Source organism: Colobus angolensis, unplaced genomic scaffold, assembly GCF_000951035.1.
Source record: "Colobus angolensis palliatus isolate OR3802 unplaced genomic scaffold, Cang.pa_1.0 Scaffold393, whole genome shotgun sequence".
Classification (NCBI taxonomy): domain Eukaryota; kingdom Metazoa; phylum Chordata; class Mammalia; order Primates; family Cercopithecidae; genus Colobus; species Colobus angolensis.
This window is the reverse complement of record NW_012117299.1, coordinates 1,050,988-1,073,540: the sequence shown is the minus strand read 5'-3', so window position 1 is coordinate 1,073,540 and position 22,553 is coordinate 1,050,988. Positions and strand designations below refer to the sequence as shown.

The 22,553-nt window shown below is 40.2% G+C and overlaps 1 protein-coding gene across 2 annotated transcripts in view; it reads left to right on the top strand.

Moving 5' to 3' along the window:
- Positions 1–1,064: 1,064 nt before the first annotated feature.
- NFKBIZ (nuclear factor of kappa light polypeptide gene enhancer in B-cells inhibitor, zeta) overlaps positions 1,065–22,553 on the top strand; it is a 33,034-nt gene continuing 11,545 nt past the window's right edge. The window contains exons 1-2 of one of the 2 annotated variants that reach the window (XM_011955027.1): positions 1,065–1,257; positions 2,687–2,762. The gene's annotated coding sequence lies outside the window, so the exon portion shown is untranslated. The remainder of the gene's footprint in view (positions 1,258–2,686; positions 2,763–22,553) is intronic. The other variant, XM_011955029.1, reaches the window with a different exon arrangement.

The following is a 22,553-nucleotide window of genomic DNA, read 5'->3' as shown; positions in this document are numbered from 1 at the left end:
TTGCTTGAACCTGGGAGGTGGAGGTTGCAATGAGCCGAGATCATGCCATTGCACTCTAGCCTGGGCAGCAAGAGTGAAACTGTCTCAATAAATAAATAAATACATAAATAAATAAAAAATAAAAAAGTGTGAACTTAAATATATTTATGTGTACATATATTTTCTTTTTTAATATTCTGGTTAAATGAGAGGCTATTGGTCCTCTTTTAGTTTTAAGAGTCTAATGATGTGTACATCTAATGCCTATTCCAACTGGATTGTAACGCTGCTTGGGGAAGATAACTTAAAAAAAAGTAGTACTGAGATTACAGCAGCTGGTGTCCTAAATGAAAAAGAAGTGAAACTAAATGTCATAGGAGAAACCCTTTCAGTGTTGTGCAGTGGTTCATTTGCTGTTACATCTACCCCATTACCATTCCCTTTACCCCTTGAAAATAAAGTGATCTTCATGTTACAGGACCATTGCTTTATTTATGCCACAGATTCCTTGTCCTTTAATTAGTCAATGAAGGCACATGACAGCGATACTACTTTTTGATTGCCGTATTGTAAAAGCTGTATTGTAAAAGCTGTATTGTAAAAGGTAACTCGCTCCACCCGCCCACTGCACCCCCACGGTTAGGGGCCACACAGAAAAAGTGAAATAAGATGAAGTGAATCTGATGAGAGGCAACTCTAACGCCCATCAGGAGATTCACTAGGACATTTTAAAAGGACATCTTTAAGGAAAAAGTTTTGTCTGAAGATGTTGCCTCTGATTCCTCCCTGCGGCTCCAGTCCAGGTCTTGGAGCCAGCCCTCGAGGGGAATGTCCGGGACTCGGGTCGGTACCTTTTTGGCCTGGGAATTTCCAGTGTGCAGAAAAAAATCCACAAACCTAGTCCTCGCTACCCCCTCCCTGCCTCCTCTGGCCGTTCTCAGTGCCCACGCAACCCAGTTCGAACAAGAGGATGACCGTATTCTGTATTTTAGAAAACAGGCTCTTAGCTTCCCCCGCCCCCGTCCTCACTCGAGTGGTGAGCTGAAAGCGAACGCTATAAAGGGCGCCAGTGCGAGGGGCGAGCTTCCTCTTGCCACGAGGTCAGATGGCGAGTTCTTAGAGAAAAAGGCTGTTAGCTGCTGCTTATCACGTAACCTCAAAAGGAAACTGATCTTCTTTCTCATGCTGTCACGTACTTGGGTTATTATCGCTGATTAGAGCTGGAAACAATTGATTTCCTCTTACGTATTTGTTTGACTTGACTCTTCAAACAGAAAGGTATATTTTTATTATTTGATGTTTTATTAAAATATCTTAAATGCTAAGATTTTTTTTTTTCTTTTTCTTTCCTATTCCCATAGTCAGATTCTTAACTTTGGAGTCACTCTCTTGTGTTTGAGTAGCCATACTTGCTTTGGGGCAAAATATTGGGGGATAGTTTTTTGGAGAAAGAACATCTCGGACGTTTTTGTAGTTTAGTAATAGCAAGAATCATGTCTGTTTGCTTTAAAGGCCCAGGAAGGACTAAGATACTAATGGAGGAGATCGATAGAATGCGTGATGAAGTGTCATAAATCTAATATAACACTGTATCTTCTGTCAGTGACCTAGAACTGTGATATCCCGAGGCAGAAGCCTCCCAGGAGATTTGATGTGTGGGTTTAGAGGTGTACTTTCCCACCAAGCATAGACATGAAACTATATGGGAAAATATATCAGAGTAAATTGAAGTACTTTATAGCATGCCCTCATTCATTCTTACATTACTTCTGTAAAATTAAAATGTATGAATAGCCATTTTATGAATGAGGAGAACCTGAAATTTGATGATTTGACTGGACCCCCAGATTCATGATAATCTGTATATGTTAAGGGGTTTGTTTGAATAAAAACATGTTTCTAAATAGAATGGATTAGAGATTCTTTTCATTGGGATTAGTGGATTTGCTGTAGTGGCTGAAGGTGCTGTCCAAAGAGGATGACAGTTATATAAATTTTAAGCATTTGGTAATATATATTCCCTCTATTTAAATCTGACAGCTAAAGAAATATTTGGCTGGGTGGAATATTTCTTTGCTTCTCTTAGATAGTGGGTTGTTTAAACAATAAAAGGAGAGAAAAGTTTCCAAGTCTCATTCACTACCCCACATAATCCCAGATGGAGCAGGGCATCAGCCACACAGATCATCTAAACATGCAGATAACCCTGCAGTCTTTTTATTTGGCTTCAAAATACAGTGTATAGTCCACCACCCCTCCCCACCGTCTTTCTGACATCATCCTGCTGAGGTCAAAGACACAGTTGGGGAGGGTACTGGCGTGGAGCACTGCGGCGGCAGAGGAGTCAGTCTGAGAGGAGTTAGCACATGACATCAGTGCACAGCGCAGATGAGACGGGAAACGTTTGGCAGCATCCTTTCCAGTGTGGAGGTGATGACCAAGGTCAGCATAATCCAGCTGTTCAGATACAGACTTTTCCTCACTGAGGAAAAGGAAGCAAACCCTTCTCTTTTCTTGCCTTGAAACAGACCCTGCTCTCAGAGAGCAAAAGAAACCCTTTCAGAAGCTACAAAGCCATGGAAAGCATTACTGAGGGGAAAGATTTTCTAATTGTTCTGAGACCAACAATGAGTTGCTTCTGAAAACACCATTTTCTTTTGACTCATAGCTGACACTGAACTGGAGGCCTCTTGATTTTTTCTCCCAGGTTAACAGGAAGATCTCGAGGGCCCTGGCTGAACTTCACCTTTTGGCTTTCTTGGCCTGATGCTGAACTCCCGAGGGTGAGAAGGGCTGATATTTCTAAACGAGTAGCATCCAGGTGTTATCTAGCCCCTGGCTGATGTCAAAGAGGGTGGTGGGATTTTTCTAAGATTCTTTTCTTAAATTAGCCGTTTTTTTGAAGTTGTTGCAAAATTACTATGAATTTTACTTATAGGCATTTTACTGTGATTTCATGAGAACTAAGTTTGTGTGTGTGTGTGTGTGGCTTAGTAGTATTTTTTTAAACCAATTTGTTGAATTTCCGCTGTTTTCCATAGCAGGAGGACATTTGAATACATCTAAGAGGGGAAGTCAGCTCTCTGATTACTGACAGTTTCAGGGTTAAGTAATCTTTAACAGGCTTGGAGAGCATCATGCCCCCTCATAGTTTTGGTGAAGAGGCTCCTTAAAGCTAGCATATGTGGTTTCTGATTAAAGCACTTTCTGTTCCTTTAATTTGGGATTGTCTGTGAAGTAAAATACCTTCCTTTCGAACGTAGTGAATGAAAATATTTACTGCCACTGATGGAGTTAGTGGATTGGGAATGAACACTTATTAAACACTTGTTTTGGGAGCTTACCAGCAAGATCTCATTTAGCCCGACAGCATTTTAGGTAGCTGTAATTAGTTTTATTTTATTTATTTATTTTCATAACTTCAGCTTTTATTTTAGATTCAGGAGGTGCATGTGTAGGTTTGTTACCTGGGTATATTGCGTGATGTTGAGGTTTGGGGTACAACTGATCCCATCACCCAGGCCCTGATCATAGTGATTTCTCAGCCCTTGCTTGCCTCCCTCCCTCCCTCCCGCCGCTAGCAGTCCTCAGTGTCTTTGTTGCCATCTTTATGTCCTTGAGTATCCAATGTTTAGCTCCCCCTTACAAATGAGAACATGTGGTATTTGGTTTTCTGTTCCTGTGTTAATTCACTTGGGATAATGGCCTCCAGCTGCATCCATGTTGCTGCGAAGGACATGATTCTATTCTTTTTTATGGCTGTGTAGATTTCCACAGTGTGTATGTACCACATTTCCTTTATCTAGTCCACTGTTGATGGGCGTCTAGGTTGATTCCATGTCTTTGCTATTGTGAATAAGTGCTGCAATGTACACACAGGTGCATGTGTCTTTTTGATAGACTTCACCATGACAAATGGTGAATTCTGTCATGGTTATATTAAACAATAATCACAATGCTACGTTCTGTATACATGATACCAAATATCTGAATTAAACTTATCAAAATACCGTTAATTACCTAGATGTTATATCTATAAAATGCCAACCTCCAGATATTTGGAGACATTAAAAATGATTTTTTCACTGTTTGTTCAGATATTTAGCAACATGCAGGCACTTTTAATATTGGTAGAAGACTTTTGGATACATTTTAACATTGAGTAGTTTATGTGCATCCCCAGTCCTCTGATTGTTTCAGTCAAGTTTGCTAGACAGCCTACTACTGTGAATCTGTAGAGGGTCTGGTACTGTAAATCATGCATTCTCAGAGAGTGTGATATTATCTACAAGAGGGCAAAAATTGGTTCTTCAGGGAAAAATCTTAGCTATTACAATGGTTTGTGACCCCGAAAGGGAGCATAGTACATTACAGATATACAGTATATCTGTGGTATTAAACTTTCATCAGGGGATGATTAGGAAAAAGATGTCTAAAAAGGCTCCGTAGTGGGTCTAATACTGAAAGAAAGGTTGAGACATTCCGTTATAAATGCTCTGCATGTACTTATTCAACTGAGGTCAAAATATTTTTCTGTGGTTTGTTGTCTTTTTGTGTCTTGCTTTGTGTCTACATCCTCATTTTTCATGGATTTTAAAAGTACTGGTTTCCAGAGGAGGAACAACATTTTTAGTTTCTTTTCTTTTTTCTTTTCTCCTCCTCCTCCTCCTCCTCCTTTTCTCCTGCTCCTTCTTCTCCTTCTCCTCCTCTTCTTTTTCCTCTCTCTCTCTCCTTTCTTTCTTTCTTTTTTTTTTGATACAGAATCTCCCTCTGTCACCCATGATTGGAGTGCAGTAGCCTCATCTCGGCTCACTGCAAACTCCGCCTCCCGGGTTCAAGGGATTCTCATGCCTCAGCCTCCTGAGTAGCTGGGACTATAGGCACATGCCACCACGCCCGACTAATTTTTGTATTTTTAGTAGAGATGGAGTTTTACCATGTTTGCCAGGCTGGTCTTGAACTCCTGACCTCAAGTGATCCACCTGCCTCAGTCACACAAAGATTTGCTTTTTTTTGTGAGACAGAGTTTTTGAGCCTCTGTCACCCAGGCTAGAGTGCAGTGGCATGATCATAGCTCACTGTGTCCTCTACGTTCTGGGCTCAAATGATCCTCCTGCCTCAGCCTCATCAGTAGCTGGGACTACTACAGGTGCATGCCACCATGCCAAGCTTCTTTGTTCTTTTTTATTGTAGAAATGGGGTCTCGCTATGTTACCCAGACTGGTCTCAAATTCCTGGTCTCAAGGGATCTTCCCACCTTGGACTCCCGAAGTGCTGGGATACAGGTGTGAGCCCCCATGCCTGGCTTTATATTTCTTTATTTCAGGAAAGTTTTATTCTATTATATCCTTAAATGCTTTAAATATATTTTTTAAAATTGTGATAAAAGATACACAAGTTGCCATCTTATCCATTTTTAAGTGTACAGTTCAGTGCCACTAAGTACTTTTCATATTACAACTTTTACCGCCAGCCATTTCCAGAACTTTTTCATCTTCCCAAACTGAAACTTCATATCCATTAAACAATAATTCTGCATTCCTCCGTCCCCCAAGTCCCTGGCAACCACCCTTCTACTTTTTGTCTCTATGAATTTGATGACTCTACATACCTTATATAAGTGGAATCATATAATACCTATCTTTTTATGACTGGTTTATTTCATGTAGCGTAGTATTTTCAAAGTTCATTCATGTTGTATAAATGTCAGAATGTCCATCCTTTTTAAGGCTGAATACTATTCCGGCGTGTGTGTAAGTGTGCCTGCCACACTTGGTTTATCCATTCATCTGTCCATGGGCGCTTGGATTGTTTCTATCTTTTGACTATCGTGAACAGTGCTGCTGTGAACGTGGGTGTAGAAGTATCTGTTGGAATCCTTGCTTTCATTACTTTTGGGGATATATCAAGTCATTCTATGTTTAATTGTTTCAGGAACTGCCATACTAGTCTACACAGTGGCTGCACCATGATGAATTTCTTTTTCATTCATTTTGTGCAGTATTTGGCAGAGTGCAGTGAATAAGTGCGTACACCGTGAATATGTGACAGAAAATGACATGAAGTTCTGAGTAAATCTGCTGAATGATTCAGCACCACTATTAAAACAACGTCTCCTATTTATTCACCCTTGCATGGTGGCCACATACTACAGTGCACACACTTATGAAGATGTGCGTGGTTGGGAATAACTCCTATGAGAATCATTGAGGCAATGCACTTAGATTCCATATGGGTCAGATCTTTTTGGAAATTTGGACCACTGGCAGTAGAGTTCCACATCTTAAACCTAGGGAGGCTTGCTGGAGGTTTAAAAGGGCCAGAGCTACAAAGATGATCCACAGATGTGGGGATTAGGTCTTGTGAATGAAGATGAACTGAGAACACTTTGAAGATAGGAATTGTGTGAGTTCTGATTGTTGCCCTTCTCCCTCCCCTTCCATTCCCATTCCCTTACCTCTGCAGCATAGCACAGGGTGACTTCCTAAATTTTGGTTGAACAAATAACCCAGGATGGAAAAAAAATGAAAGGATGATTTATTTTTTTAATCATAACAGTTGTGAAAAGTTGTTCTGAAGGCCATAAGAACTTTCTATGTTGTATCTCTGCTATGGGGAAAGGAGGTGCATTTAATTTGAGGTGGAAGGTAAGAGTTTGAAGAAACTGAAAGTGATCACTGGGCAAGACTGCCAAATTTACCCTTGGAATTTCTAGTATCATGAGAGACGAACAGTCTGAAAGATGGCAGAGGCTGATACATCATGGACCTTCCCAACCCTGCTCTTCTGTGGTAAGGTTTCATATCTTGTAAACAGCCAATGAAAACAGTTGTGTATGTTTACCTCTAGTATTGAACAGTATCCAGCATTTAGATAAGAAAGGGATTGTTAAACCCAACACTAATGTCAAAATCTGGGGCAGAGTGACAGATTGCAGCCAAATTGTAGCAGGCAGGAGGTGGGCTGGGTAGTGATAATAATGTTAAAGGACATGCTTTCTCCACCTCACACCTCACTTAGGTTTGTCGGCTCTCCAAACTTCATGGTTGTTCATTTTTGGGAGCCTCTCTTAAAATGCAAATAACCTTTAAGAAGGGTTACTGTTGATGCCTTGGTGTGAATTAATTTTTAGATTCTTTCTTGAAATTTTACTGGATGAGAAGGGCACAGAGACTTCTCCAATCAGAGTGCAGATAAGGGGTGAGGTAGAGTGGCAGGAGCAGTGCAGTGAACCGAATGTGAAGGTTAAAATCAGACTTGGTGCCTCCCCTACTCTCCTTCAGTTGGCTTTCCTGTTTCTGTTCTTGGTGCCACCAGTATAATCCTCAAGGCCTTGGAGTAACCTCTGACCCTCATCTCTCTTCCTCCCCTCCCCTCCCCTCCCCTCCCCTCTCCTCTCCTCTCCTCTGTCTTCTTTTTGAGACAGAGTCTCACTCTGTTGCCGAGGCTGGAGTGCAGTGGTGCTATCTTGGCTCCCTACAGTCTCTGCCTCCGGGGTTCAAGCAATTCTCCTGCCTCAGCCTCCGGAGTAGCTGGGACTACAGGCACCCACCACCACGCCTGGCTAATTTTTGTGTTTTTGGAAGAGATGGGTTTCACCATGTTGGCCAGGCTGGCCTCGAACTCCTGACCTCAGGTGATTGACCCGCCTCAGCCTCCCAAAGTGCTGGGATTACAGGCGTGAGCCACCACACCCGGCCCCTCCCCTCTCTTTCTGTGTTCAGTCTCTTGCCGGTCCTACAGATTAAATGTGTGAAATCTCTAAACAGTTCCCCTCTTTCCATGCCCAGGAGCACCACTTGAGTTCAGACCTCCAGTACCTGTCACATTGACTGTTGCAGAGTCTTTCCTGATCACTTGCACACAGCTGCCACTGTGATTGTGCTTTTACCTTGTTCGAAACCCCTGAATGGCTCCCCATCACATCAGCTGTCCACTGTTTGCAGGCAACATCAAGGCCCTGAAGGGTTCCAGACTTGACCCTGTAACAGTCCTCCTCTTCTCCTATGTTCTCTTCAAGTTGGGCCGATAGTCCAAAGAGGCCAAAATGCTTAACAATAAAGTATTAATTAGAACTTTGAAAATTGAATAATAATTATAACTACCATCATTGAGTGTATATTATATGCCAGGAGTTGTGTTAGGCATCTCGTGACACTACCACATCTAACCTACTTACTGGCTGAATTCAGTTAATATACCCATTTTATGGATGAGAAAACAGTCTTAGAGAAGTTAATTAAAGCTGGATGGTTATTAAGTGAATGGAGCTTGGATTTGAACCCAGGTTTGTTTGACTTCAGAACCCCATGCTTTTAATCAAGGGGAGAAAAATATTACAGGCAAGAATTCTAGCTTGGGTAAAAATTTGGGGGCAAGAATTAGTGTACTATTTTAGAAGATACTCATAAGGACTGCATGTTGAAGAACAGAGATAGAAGTATGATGGGATAATGTTTTAGCTGGCTAGGACTGCCGTAATGCAATACCACAGGCTGGGTGGCTTAAACAACAGAAATCTGTTGCTCACTCTTCTGGGAGATTGGAAGTTCAAGATAAGGTCTTGGCAGTTTTGGTTTCTCCTGAGGCCTCTCTCCTGACTTGTACATGGCTGCCTTCTCACTATGTCCTCACATATGGCATTTTCTCTGTGCATGGACATCCCTGGTGTTTCTTCCCTCTTGTAAGGATACCAGTCAGATTAGATGAGGACTCACCCCAACAGCCCATTTTAACTTACACTCTTTAAAGGCGCCGTCTCCAAACATAGCCACATTCTGCAGTACTGGGGGTTAGGACTTCAACATGTGAATTTTGGGGGGACACCATTCAGTCCATAACAGATAGGTTTGATGTAGCTTGATTTGAGAGGATGTGAAAACCAGGCACAGACATTTAGTTCTGATATGGAAGTTCACAGGGTAGAGTTGTGTCCAGCAGGGGAAAACATGAATGTCATTGCTTTCTCAAGCAAACTTCCAGCTACTCTTAAACATAAAGGTAGTTAGAATGAGTAGAGTACTAAGGGGTGAATGGGAACCATTTTGGAGAGGGAACTATTAACACTTTTCTATAGTGGAATAAAAGAATTGAAATAGTCAAATCTTTAATTCCTCTAGAGGTTTCTGGAAAAATGAAGATAATCTTTTGGTGAGGGTAGAGGGACAGAGTGGGGGATATGGCAAGTTTCATTTCAGACTTGATTATACTCTTGGCAACATGGAATTAGAACTCAGAGAAAAGGTCAGAGCTAGTAATAGGAATCAACTCTACACAGATCAGAATTGAACCTGTAGAAGTGGATAAGATTGCTCAGACTTCAAGAAGGACAAGAGACAAGAATGCTCAGATCTGAAACTGCTTTGTTGTCACATTGGTTTGGAGGATAGTAGGGAGGCACTCCAGGAACTCTCTAGGTAAAATAGCACTTCTGGCTTTCTTCCTTGACCTTACTTTGCTTTTCTTTATAGCACATCATGGCCGCCTGCATTATATTATATAGCTTTTTGATTATTGTCTGTCTTTCCCAGTAGAACATAAGCTCTGTAAGGGCATCGATGGCCTTTCTGTTCAATACTGTATTCATAGTATCTAGAAGTGTGTCCGGAACATTGTAGGTACTCAATAAATATTTACTGAGTGAATCCATGAATAGGTGAATTTCTACAATCAGTATCATTTAATTTGATAATTAGATTGCTCGATATTTCCCTTTTATCTTTTCTTAAAGTAAAAATTTGTTCTTTAACAAATGTCTTTTAATAAATGAACGTATAGACACATGTATTTGAGAATCTCTAAATATCCAGCCTAAAAACTTGGGTTTGTTTCTGTGTTTTCCCTTAACTTGTACTTTCCCCAAACCAAGATCACCTGGTTCCTTCTCTGCTACCATCATTTCTTTATGAGAAAGTAGTTATGACTGTCTTTAAAAAGCCAGGCATTTCAGCACTCTGGTTACTTTGATCAGATTATCTATTCGTATCTACTTTTATATTTTTTGTAACTTTCATAGGTTATTTGTGGAGTCCTTGGTTTCTGTGAGGTCTCTTTTCCCTTTGCTCACCATACCTGTATTTAAAGATTGCCATCTCATTGTACCTATATGGGTGCCAGATGATACGAACATAAGAAATTTGTTTACACCATTCTCTATTCTTTTCTCGGGGAGTACTGCCAATTATGGGATGGTGTCATGAAGTCATAAGATATAACCTTAGGTAGGATAGGCATTTAAACCAAGTCTACTCTTTCCTTTTTCTAAGGGATCATAATCAAAGTTAAATGTGAATCTACGTGTATTTCATACAGGTGAAGACTCTCAGTAAATCTAGCTTTTCTTTTTCACTAGTCTGAGTGGTATACCTGGCACTAGAATTATTGTGTTAAGTCATTTAAAGCAGTTCTTCAGCAGATGGGGAATTCTTCCTTGAAGGACTATTAAAAAATGGCTGAGGAAATGTTTTCAAGGGCCACACATCCCCCTTTTTGAAAATCATAGTGGGTAATTGAGCCACAGCACTTAGCTTGAACAACAGAGTGAGATCCTGTCTCAAAAAAAAAAAAAAAAAAAAAAAAGAAAAGAAAAAAAGAAAAATCGTATAGGCCGCAGAGCACCTTTCTGATGGGGCACGCCATGCCTGTCAGGTGGAAAACACAGGGGTGAGAATCACAGATCGAAGAATCTGAGAGTTAAGCTGAACAGAACATGTAAAACTAAAGGGGGACTTTGTTGGTTTCCATCCTCTCCTCTTTACTGCCGAATTAACTTTGGGTCCCCCAGACCCTTGTTTGCTAGAATTTTATGGAACTTTAACACTGTACGGAATGATGTAGGCTGATGGGAAGAGGACACTCTGCAGGGCAACAGGACAAGTCTATAAAATCCAGAATCAGATTAGGAGATGAAATTCTGAGCACGCTTGTTGGAAAGAGAGAAAAAGAGAAGGACGTCGAACCTGTTTACTGAACCTATGGCCAGTTTAGTGCATCTTTAGGAACTGTTCACTATAATAGTTGTCTGACTTACAAATTCTACAATTATGATATTTTTATGATTATACTCCTTCGTAATCAGTTTGATTGCATATGTATGAAAGTGCTCTGGGAGAAAAATTCAATGCAGATGCGAGGTATGACTAACAGGTTTTGTCTAATCTGTAATCAATCATTTTCCACTCCCTGTAGCCATATGCACACAAATAGGAGGGAGATTTACTCAATGGTCATAATAATTTATGGGAACAGGAAGGGAACTAACACTTATTAAGTGTCTAGGATGTGTCAAGTACTTGACATACATTGCACATTATCTCATGCCATATTAGAAATTTGATTTAGATACTTGTAGATCAATGTATAGGCAAGCAAACTGAGGCTCAGAGATTAAGAGATTTGCCCAAGGTCACGTAGCTGGTAAAAGGCACAGATGGGTATGCAGGCTTCAAAGCCGTGATACTGCAGTGCCTCTAAGCACTTTTGCTTAAACAAGGGTTGTCAGACTTTTTCTGTAATGGGCCATATAGTAAAAATTTAGGTTTTGTGGGCCAAGAGACAAGATGGAGGATATTATGCAGGCACTTACACAAACATTTAAAATATTATCATTTTAAAATGTAAAAACCATTTTTAGGTGACGGCTGTGCAATAGGTTGGATTTGGCCTGCAGGCCGTAGTTGCCAACTCCTGGCCTAAAGTATCCAGAAAATGTAAGCAAAAGCAATTTGGGGGAGGTAAGGTGATTGTTTGAATAAATAATTGTCATCAACTTTGTATTAAATTTGCATAGTCTTTTAGTAACTGAGAATTCAGATTTCCTCACTAATTCCAGTATTAAATTATTCCTTCATAAAATTATTCCTGTTGATAGCTATGCATGTTTGATGTATTTTGTCTGTTAGTATTCATTGTGTTTGGCAAGATTTCATAACTGTGTATTTTACCTCTATCTTTGACCATTCTCCCAGCTGTTACATACATTAGAGATAACGTATGTATATAAAGTACACAGTATTCCGCATATGGTAGATATTAAATAGTGGTAGTTATTATAAACATTATCAGTGTTCCAAAGTATTATTATATTATGGATCTATGATTTATTACTATTTTGTTGGTATTAATATATGTTACACGTGGTGTAAGCTGATTTCTCCTTCTCAGATCTTAAACATTTTTATAATTAGTCTTTCTGTCTGGCACACACTATTGTCCTTGTTTACAGAAATTCAGTATAAATCCCTAGAGACTTATAAAAACAAACAAAATTTCCTAAAATCCCCCAAAACAAAAACCTCGTTTTAAATTCTGAATTAAAAGTTCCAGAATTAAAATTCTTCTTGAAAAAATGTGGCATATAAGGCTTTCATGCCTTTAAATAAGACATAACATTATATTCTTATCCCTCGTTTAGTTTGACAAATATGTGTTATCTGTGTTACAAAGGGAAAGGGGAAGAAGATTTTGGATATGAAAGTTTTGAAAAACATAAATTCTAATCAACATGTTTATGAAGCAACTATGTACTGAACATTTATTAGTACTGTACTCCTTTTCTATATTAATGAGCTCAGTTTAAGCTCAATTTAACCTTCCAAGGTTAGCCTTTTCTTTAGGGGAAAACAGAAGGTTTAAGTCAAAATATAAAGGAAAAGTATAATGGTTAGAAGTTTCTTAGCTTTAGGCCTTTGCAGGTCCATGTAGACCAAAGCCTCATACAAAGGAATGGTGAAGCGTCTTTCGGTCAGAATTTTCTTTACTTAATTTCTGTAGATCCTAAAATTCAACTATAAAATACTCAGTTCTTTGGGGTTAATTGCCTTCAGATTTTTCTCCCTAAAAAGTAAATATTATCAGGAAAAGTAACAATGTTATGTATTTATAGTACAATGTAAATTAGCTCATTAGTTCGCTTCCTGAAAACTGAGATCCTTTCCCAGAGCATGTACATTTTTTACAGTAGAAGGGTCCAGGGTTGGGTAATTTTGCACTATGTATTACTGTCTAGAATCTGCGGATTTATGTAGGAAAGAGTGTCACAAAGAAGAATGGAGAGGAAAAAAGGAGGGAGAAAGGGGAGTTGGGATTAGAAGATACTTTTTGGTCCTTCACCATTCTGTTTTAAGGCAGTTCAGATTTTAGTGTCCTTTATTTTTTTATTTTTTATTTTTTTTTTGAGACGGAGTCTCGCTCTGTCACCCAGGCTGGAGTGCAGTGGCCCGATCTCAGCTCACTGCAAGCTCCGCCTCCCGGGTTCCCGCCATTCTCCTGCCTCAGCCTCCCGAGTAGCTGGGACTACAGGCGCCCACCACCTCGCCCGGCTAGTTTTTTGTATTTTTTAGTAGAGACAGGGTTTCACCGTGTTAGCCAGGATGGTCTCGATCTCCTGACCTCGTGATTCGCCCGTCTCGGCCTCCCAAAGTGCTGGGATTACAGGCTTGAGCCACCGCACCCGGCCTAGTGTCCTTTAAAGCAGGCAAGAGTTGACAGTATTCCCACATTCAGCGTTTAGGAGGATGCTTTCATTCATATGTGTGGAAATGAAACTTCTGGAGTTGTCAACAAGTCAGAAAGCAGAAGAAGCCGTGGAACTTGTAATGCTCTCTGCCTTTTTGGACAAAGCTCACCTACCTCATTTTTATCTGTAAGTGTCTATAGTGGATAAAGTTCATCATTATAAATAGAAACCAGAAAACGCCCTCATGAGCTAAGAACCGCTTACAGGGTGAAAGTTAAGAAAGTGTATTTGTTTCATATGGATGTCTTGTGTGAGTTTTGGTTATAACTCTTAGAGAGAGAGAGTGGTACACAGATAGCCCTTCAGACTAACACCAAACACCACTCCATCATATATATGATTCTGCATGAAACATATGCATTTTATAGTATATAGATATGTTCTGAAATCAAATGGAAGAATTTTCATTTCTTTAGAAATGAAATGTTAAAGGGGAAGAAAAATTTGTTTTGTTTTCAGTTTATACACTTGGATTCCTGCTGGGCTAGAAGGATGGGATGCTGAAAAAGTATTTCAGGGTATTGTAGCATTGCTGTGATTCAGGGTCTATTTATAAGGCATCTGTTTATTGGGATGTTCAGCTGTGTGACCTGACTTTGTGCAAGGTGCCTCTCTGGCCGCCCATCAGAGGACAGACCTTTCGTACCTGCTGGGAAGCAGTGGAGTTACTTTACATGGTGGATGACTCACTCACACATTGTGGGTGCTCAGAAAATATTTGTGGGGAGGACAAAGTGGTATATGGCATCTCCTCTGATACTTTCATATAAAAGGAAGATGCAGAGAGATGACTCCAGGGACACTATTAATTTTGTCTTCACACAATCAGTCCATAATATGCAACATTGTACATACTATACATACAGTACTTAACGGCATATCAAGTTTATTCTCTTAGCACTGAGCAGGATGTTCTGAGATGTGCAAACATTTTGCTTATTCATCTGTATGATGATCAGGTTACTGGTTGGAGAAATTTCCTCAATATGGTGTACTATGCTTTGACATCAGGTGCTAATAATTTACTGCAAACAGGACCTAGAGAATTACTTTTAAAGACAACCTTTTGATCTTTCCAGATTAAAACATACAAAATAATAGGTTACACCATTGTAAGGAAACAGCTTATAGAACGTACTAACTACAGCTGTCTGTGCCATAGCCTGGTTGGTCAGGTGGCCTATTGGGAAGTATATGAGTACCAGTAGAACTGAGTTCATATATCTCAGAAATAGTAATTGTTTCTATTATATGGATACTACATGGACCAGAATGTTCACACAGCCAGGTATAAGCTCCACAAAGACAGAGATGAGTGTTTGTCTGATGTACCACTGTGTCCCAGTACTTAGAAGAGTACCTGACATTTATAGAGCACTACCATATTGAAGAATAACTGGAATTTGAAAATATGTGGTCTGATTTACTCATCTGCGTTAGAAAAATCTGTTAGAATACCCTGAAGTTTAAATGTTTCTTGAGATGTTGAAGTATGTTTTACATTGCTATGGGGATAATAACAAATTATTATTTTTAAGGGAAAGCATTCAACAAGTCAACACATAAGATGATATCTGTTTTGAAAGCTCCTGAAAGATTTTATGTTCTTTACAAAGAATTCTGGGCAAAAGACAGCTGGGTTTTTATATTTACGAGATAGATGAAAATAGTTTTATAATAATCCAAGTGCAGAGAATGAGGAGATTCTAATTCAAGGGGCCGAAGTATTTGTTTTGATGTCTGTACAGTATTGACATAAAATAATTTTGGAAGCATTTCCACTTGTTTCTACCATCCAGTTAAATATGTACCAAGTAACTACCTACTAAGTAACAGGTACTTGGCTATTGACAAGGGATACATGTCTCGGGAGCTTATAGTGGAATAGAGGACACAGACTCATAAATGGTTAATTTTAGCACATCCTAAGAGCTATGATAGAAGTCTATGTGGAGACTGAGAGGAAGAGCCCTTAGCCCAGAAGTGGGGGTGACAGTTGGGGTCAGAGGAGGAAGGGAGGGTGGGAGGGTCAGGGAAGGCTCCAGAAGTGTTGGGTATTAAGTGAGTCTTGCGTGAGTGTTGGGTATTAAGTGAGCATGAGTTTTTGGGTGAGGAAGAGGAGAGAAGAACAGCAAGAGCAAAGTCCCAGAGCTGTGGGAAACTATATTCAGTTTCGTATTACTGAAGGTAACGAGGAAGATGAAGCTTGTGAGGAAGGCAGGGCTTGGACATCTGTCATTCTAAGAAGATTGGACTCCATGCTAAAAGCAGTAGAGAGCCACTGAAGGATTTTTTTATTTTTTATTATACTTTAAGTTCTAAGGTACATGTGCACAACGTGCAGATTTGTAACTGAAGGATTTTTTAACAGCGTAGAGCAAGCTTGTCCAACCTGTGGCCCATGGGCTGCATGTGGCCCAGGATGGCTTTGAATGTGGGCCAACACAAATTCATAAACTCTCTTAAAATGTTATGAGATTCTTTCGTGATTTTTTTTTTCTTTTTTCTTTTTTGTTTTAGCTCATCAGCTGCCATTAGTGTTAGTGTATTTTATGTGTGACCCAAGACAATTCTTCTTCCACTGTGGCTCAGGGAAGCCCAAAGATTGAACACCACTGGTGTGGAGGAATTCTTAGACCTGGCCGAAGAATTCCTGGCATTCCAGCATCCCATTGGCATGCTGATGGCAGTCTGGAGGATGGGTTTTAAGTGGGCAGGGCAGGATGGGTGATCATTTGCATCAGGTAAGAGATCAAGGCCTGTCTTGGATAGCGGAAATTAGAGATGGAGAAGAGAGGAGAGTTTCAGAACCAGGTGTTCAACAATGATGAGTCCAATCTGGAACTATTGAGTTGACTGATAGGACATTGTCTACATTCGATCCCTAAAATTTATTTAAATCTTCACTTACTAAGTTATTTTTAAAAACTGTATTTTCTAAAAATAAACTTCATGCAAACAGTATTGTTTCACATCTTTGCAAATTTCTTAACGTCCGGTTTTACAGAAGACAGATTTTCGTATTTGCTTCTGCATTTCTTTTGTTGCAGTTGGCCAGGTGCAGGGGTTTATGCCTGTAATCCTAGTGACTTGGGAGGCTGAGGTGCGAGGTTCACTTGAAGCCAGGAGTTCCAGACAAGCCTAGGCAACACAGCCAGACCTCGTCTCTACAAAACATGAAAAATAAAAAACATTAGCCGGGCCTGGTGGAGCATCCCTGTAGTCCTAGCTACTGGGGAGACTGAGGTGGGAGGAGAGCTTGAGCCCAGGAGTTAGAGGTTACAATGAGCAATAATCATGCCATTGCACTCCAGCCTGAGTGACAGAGTGAAACCCTGTCTCTTAAAAAAGAAACATGTGTCACAATATGTTATGTTGGTGAAAATATAAAGAAAATCTGGTCTCATACACATATGTAGTTGGAAAAGGAAGAAATAGCTTAATAGTCTTTTCAGGTAATTTGGATATTCTAATTTAATATTATACCAAAACAAGTGGTAGTTCCTTAAAGGAGAGATACAAGATGGAACCTGAAACCATATCAGTGAACTTTTTATATTCTGATACATTAAAATCCATTGGCCACTCTCACACTTTGAATGGCTCTTTCACCCATGTATGATTTTACAATGTCTTGCATTGTTCATTTGGAAATTATTAGTTAATTAAGTTGTGCAAATTTTCTAAATGTTGCCACATTTCATTATATAATATTAAAAAAATCACATTTGTTAATAGCACATCACCATTGGGCTTATCAAAAAAGTCTTCTAGAACTAGGAAGTTATCAAGCTCAAGGTGTCCAACAGAAGTTTCCCAAAATTGTAATTTTTATTCAAAAACTTGAATTTTATTATTGGCAATAAATACTGTTAGTTATTTTCCTTGACATGACAGGCTCACTTTGTTCATTAAAAAACAAAACAAAACCAAAAACTGACAAATACCTGAATCTGAAACACAGCTTGTCAGTCAAGTATAATTGGTATTCCATGAAAAACAGAGGGCAGCTCAACTCACAACTCAAAACAGTATTTGATTAGAACAAATGGCAATGTCATATTGTTCAAGCTAATAGACAAGTGCATTTCCTTGAGACAATTGTCATATTTCAGGATGCAGCACAAACTTCTATGCATATTTCCCATTTTGCCACATAAAATATTAAAATGATGTATACAAGAGTCAATTAAGACTGTTAGTGTTTCGTCCAGGACTTTTTAGGTGAAACTGGCTTTTTTTCTTTTTCTTTCTGCAAGTAGACAGTGGTGAGGAATACAGTGATTACTAGTTCATTTTGTTGCCACTGCCTTGATGTGTTTTAAGGCACCAGTAGTTTTACCCATTGCATTTGTACCATCATTTCAAATGTAAACACAACTGTTTCAGGATAAATGATGAGATTTGAAAAGTTATTGTACATTTTGAATGTTTCAGCATTCCTTGCGTTTGTTGTCATGCATTCAAATAAAAGACCTTTGATGACTGGCTGGTGCTGTAAGTGAATATAACTGAAATAGCAAGTCCAGACAGTCCATAAACCTATCCATTTCTAAGGCAAGAGTGCAATTCTGCAGACAAAACCAGTTTGCAGTTAAGTCTTTAATTCAGTGAGCTACTGTATCATTGCGAAGTCGCAGTGCTGTGATTTCTTTTGCTGACTTTTCATCTAGAAAGCATTCAGCAAAATAAACTCTACCAGGCTTTACTGGTCTCTCGCCTGTGGTGTTCATTTCTGCAGCCAAAGTAATATAATAACTTACCCTGTAAGATACTGGCTTTTTCATCTCAAGTTTGAAAAGCTGTTCCAAATTGTCCTTAGCTTTTCAAAAGTTCATTACATCTACACTTAAAAATCCAATTCCGGCCGGGTGCAGTGGCTCATGCCTATAATCTCAGCACTTTGGGAGGCTGAGGAGCAGGGGATCATGAGGTCAGAAGATTGAGACCATCCTGGCTAACACGGTGAAACCCCATCTCTATTAAAAATACAAAAAATTAGCTGAGCGTGGTGGCGGGAACGTGTAGTCCCAGCTACTTGGGAGGCTGAGGCAGGAGAATGGCATGAACCTGGGAGGCGGAGCTTGCAGTGAACTGAGATCATGCCACTGCACTCTAGCCTGGGTGACAGAGCAAGACTCCGTCTCAAAAAAAAAAAAAAAATCCAATTCCTTTTTTTTTTTGAGACAAGGTCTTGCTCTGTCACTCAGGCTGGAGTGCAGTTGTATGATCATAGCCAACTGCTTGCAGCCTTGACTTCTTGGGCTCAAGTTATCCTCCCACTTCAGCCTCCCAAGGAGCTGGGACCACAGGCATGTGCCACCATGCCCAGCTAATTTTTTAATTTTTAATTTTATGTAGAGATGGGGTCTCATTATATTGCCCAGGCTGGTCTTGAAGCAATACTGGGCTCAAGCAATACCTCCTGCCGTGACCTCCCAGATTGCTGGGATTACAGGTGTGAGCCACTGCACCCAGCCCAGTCCTCAATTCCTTTTTTGAAACTCTGAATTATTGGTCTCAAGATAGTGTTACAATGTTAACTGACACCATAAAACTATGCAAAAATGTTCTACTGCATAAGATACAATAAGGTAAATTATTAACATTTATAAAGCCTGGGGAAAGATAGCATTCTCATATATGTTTCTTCCAGTAGCTTTGGACTAGATTTCTCCCCTCTATGAGTTGTCACAGAACTCTCTGATAGATCATTTCATCTTTTTCTGTATCTTTAGGTGTAGACAGTACATCTGAGTCTGGAGGAAGTGAATCCTCTAATCTCTTTTTTTAAAGCAAAAGATGAGGCTCCAGAGTCAGTTTGATGAGGATTTTAATCTCTTCTTTGCTTTTGATGGAGCAGTGTAACTGGACAAATTCTCAAGTTCCCATATTTCATATAGAGTTTTTGTGCATCAGAAATCTCTGAGTGTTTTTGAGAGTTCTGGCTCAAAATCTCTCATAAGACTACAGTCAAGATGTCGGCCAGAGCTGCAGTCATCTGAAGGCCTGATGTGCGGCGGCAGAATCTACTTTCAAAGCAGCTCACTCCCATGGCGGGCATATTGGTGCTGGCTGTTGGCCTCAGCTGACTTTTCCAGGGAGTGTCCTCGTAACATGGTGGCTGTCTCCCACAGCAGGAGTGTTCAACCATCTTTGATTAGAACAATGGCAGCATCCTATCATTTGACCTGATAGATCAAACTGAATTTGTATTTCGACATTTACATAAAGCAAAGTACATTCAAAGTCTTTTTTGGTAGCGATATTAACAACTGTTTTTGATGTGTGTGGGAGGGCTTCTGGGCATTGGGGGTTGCGGTCTTGTCAAACAGTACTATTGCTTTGGCATTGCCAGAAAACTTCATGTTGAAACATTAGTCTTTTGTTGATTATCTTGGTCTATATTAAGTTCTCCAGAGGTCATGAATTTGTGGCTTGAATTTTCGTATCTCATGCAAAATGGGAAGATAATTAAAACAGGAGGATAATTAATTTTGTAAAAAATTACTTTCTATGGATTTATTTGAATGGGCATTTAAATCCTTTATTATACATAAAATATTAGTAGGTAGAAAACAAAATTCAAATAGATTTTATTGAGAAACTCTAACGTATTAGGGTTCTCCAGAGCAACAGAACCAATAGGGTACATACGAATATGTAGAAACAGATTTATTTTGAAGGATTGGCTCACACAATTATGGAGGCCAAGAAGTCCCACCATCTGCCATCCGTAAGCTGAAGAACCAGAAGAGCTGGTGATGCAGTTCTAGTTCTTCAAGCCTGAAGGCCTGAGAACCAGGCGAGCTGGTGGTATAAGTCCTAGTCAGAGTCTGAAGACCCAAGAACCAGGAGTGCTGATGTCTAAGGGTAGGAAAAGATGGATGCCCGAGCTCAAGAAGATAGCTTCAGCCTTTTTGTTCTGTTCTGGCCCTCAGTGGATTGCAGGATGCCTGCCTACATTGGCGAGGGGGGATCTTCTTCACTCTGTCTACTGATTCAAATGCAAATATCTTCCAGAAACACTCTCACAGACATACCCCAAAATGATGTTTTACTAGCTGCGTGGGCATGCCTTAATCCAGTCAAATTGACACATCAAATTAACCATCACACTCAACATCTTATTTGGAGCATCTTTTAAATGATTTTGGTGTCCAAGGAATTGCAATTACTGAAGTCTTGTATTTTCCACAGATACACCAAGGGATTTGTTTTGTTTTTTATTTATTTATTTTTTAAAGTTATCAAAAAGTTAGAGGGAGAGACAGCAAGAAGTTTTAGGGAAATACACTCGTGAGAAACAAGGAAATACAGTCATGCATTGCTTAACGATGGAGATACATTCTGAGAAATGTGTCGTTAAGTGATTTTGTCGTTGTTTGAACATTATGGAATGTACTTGCACAAACCTAGATAGTCTAGCCTACTAGTCACCTAGGCTCTATGGTGTAGTCTATTGCTCCTGGTCTATAAACGTGCACAGCATGTTACTGTACTGAACACTGTAGGCAACTGTAACCGAGGTATTTGTCTATCTAAACATATCTAAACATAGACACAGTAAAAAATATGGTATTACAATCTTACAGGACCACCATTGTACATGGAGTTCATTGTTGACTTAAACATCATTTTGTGGGGCATGGCTGTATTTACTTTGGACCTGTCCCCACCAGGGTCTTACACCACCTACTAATACTGAGTAACAATCCAAACTCATGGTGTCCCTCCCTTCCTCCTAAAACCCTAACTTTCTGCTCTGGTGTTTTCCTTGTGATCTGGAGCTGGTGGCCCTGTTCACCTGGTCATGGCTGCAAGCCATGGCCTGACCGGGGACCCTTTCATTGCTCCCCACCTCCAAAAGAGCCAGACCTGTGGGTTCTGCCCTAGCAATGCTGCCCAGCTCTGCTTTCTTTCCATTTACTTTCTCCTTTCCCACTGTATCTGCCCCAGTGCCCAGTCATTTCCTGGGCTACTGCAGTGGATCCTAATGGCCTCTGGGCTCATCTTCTCTCAACTGCTTGCAGATTAATTTTGCCTACCTAAAATTCATGTTTCCTCAATGTTTATTAAATAAAATTCCACTGTCTCAGCTGCTGGAGGTGCTCCACCCAAAGGCACCAAGTTACCTTTTATGTTTAATGTCATCGTCTATCTCTTGACAATCGTAAAAGGGGACCGTACACTCTAATATGAACGCTCCCCTTAATTCTTTGCTCTTGTTCTTTCTGTAAATGCTGTGGGCCCCATGCCCCGCCCCCATCCTTTAGGAACTATCTTAGGAACTATGCCACCACCCCTGCAAAGATTTTCCTTCTGACCTCCTTTTTCCTTTATCAGACCTGTTGTTTCTCTTTTTAGGTGGCTCACTGAACTTTGTATCCCTCGTGTTATTTAATCATAATCGGTTTCTTTTAACATAGCATGTGTGTACTTAACCTTATCATTCCTGCATTTTTTGCTAGTTGAACAGATAGTTGTATAAATCCATTGGAAAAAAGTATTCAAGATAGGAAAGGTCAAAATTACTGTGTTAGTTTATCAGATGCAATGTAAAGCTATGCAGAATTTAAAAAATTACGTCTATGTATAATACAGACATCTATATGTTTGTGTATTAATTATTTTGCTAAGATGGCTTTGTTCTAGTACAGAATGATACAGAAGTGTGGCATTACTTTTTATTCATGGCTGCACCTAAAAAATTATTTGCGTCCCAGAAGATAATTTGAGAACATAAAAATGCTCCAACATCTCTTTCAATTCGGGATGTTGCCTAAAAACGTCGACAAAAGCTGTTTGAGAAGGGAGGTTACGCTGGGGCGCCCAAGGAGACAGGCCCTTAAGAACCTTCCAGAGATGCGTTAACTGGGCCAACAGCTCGCCGCGCCAGGGCAGGCAGAGGGGTGAGGGGCGCGCTCCTTCCGGACTTGCCAGTCCCCAAGAACCAGGCCGACCCGTTCCCACCGCTGACACCCGCCTCCCTCTGCAGGCCCAGCCCTGCGCCGCCCGCCCTCTCCCCGAGCTCCCAGGCCCGGCGGGGGCCTAGAGG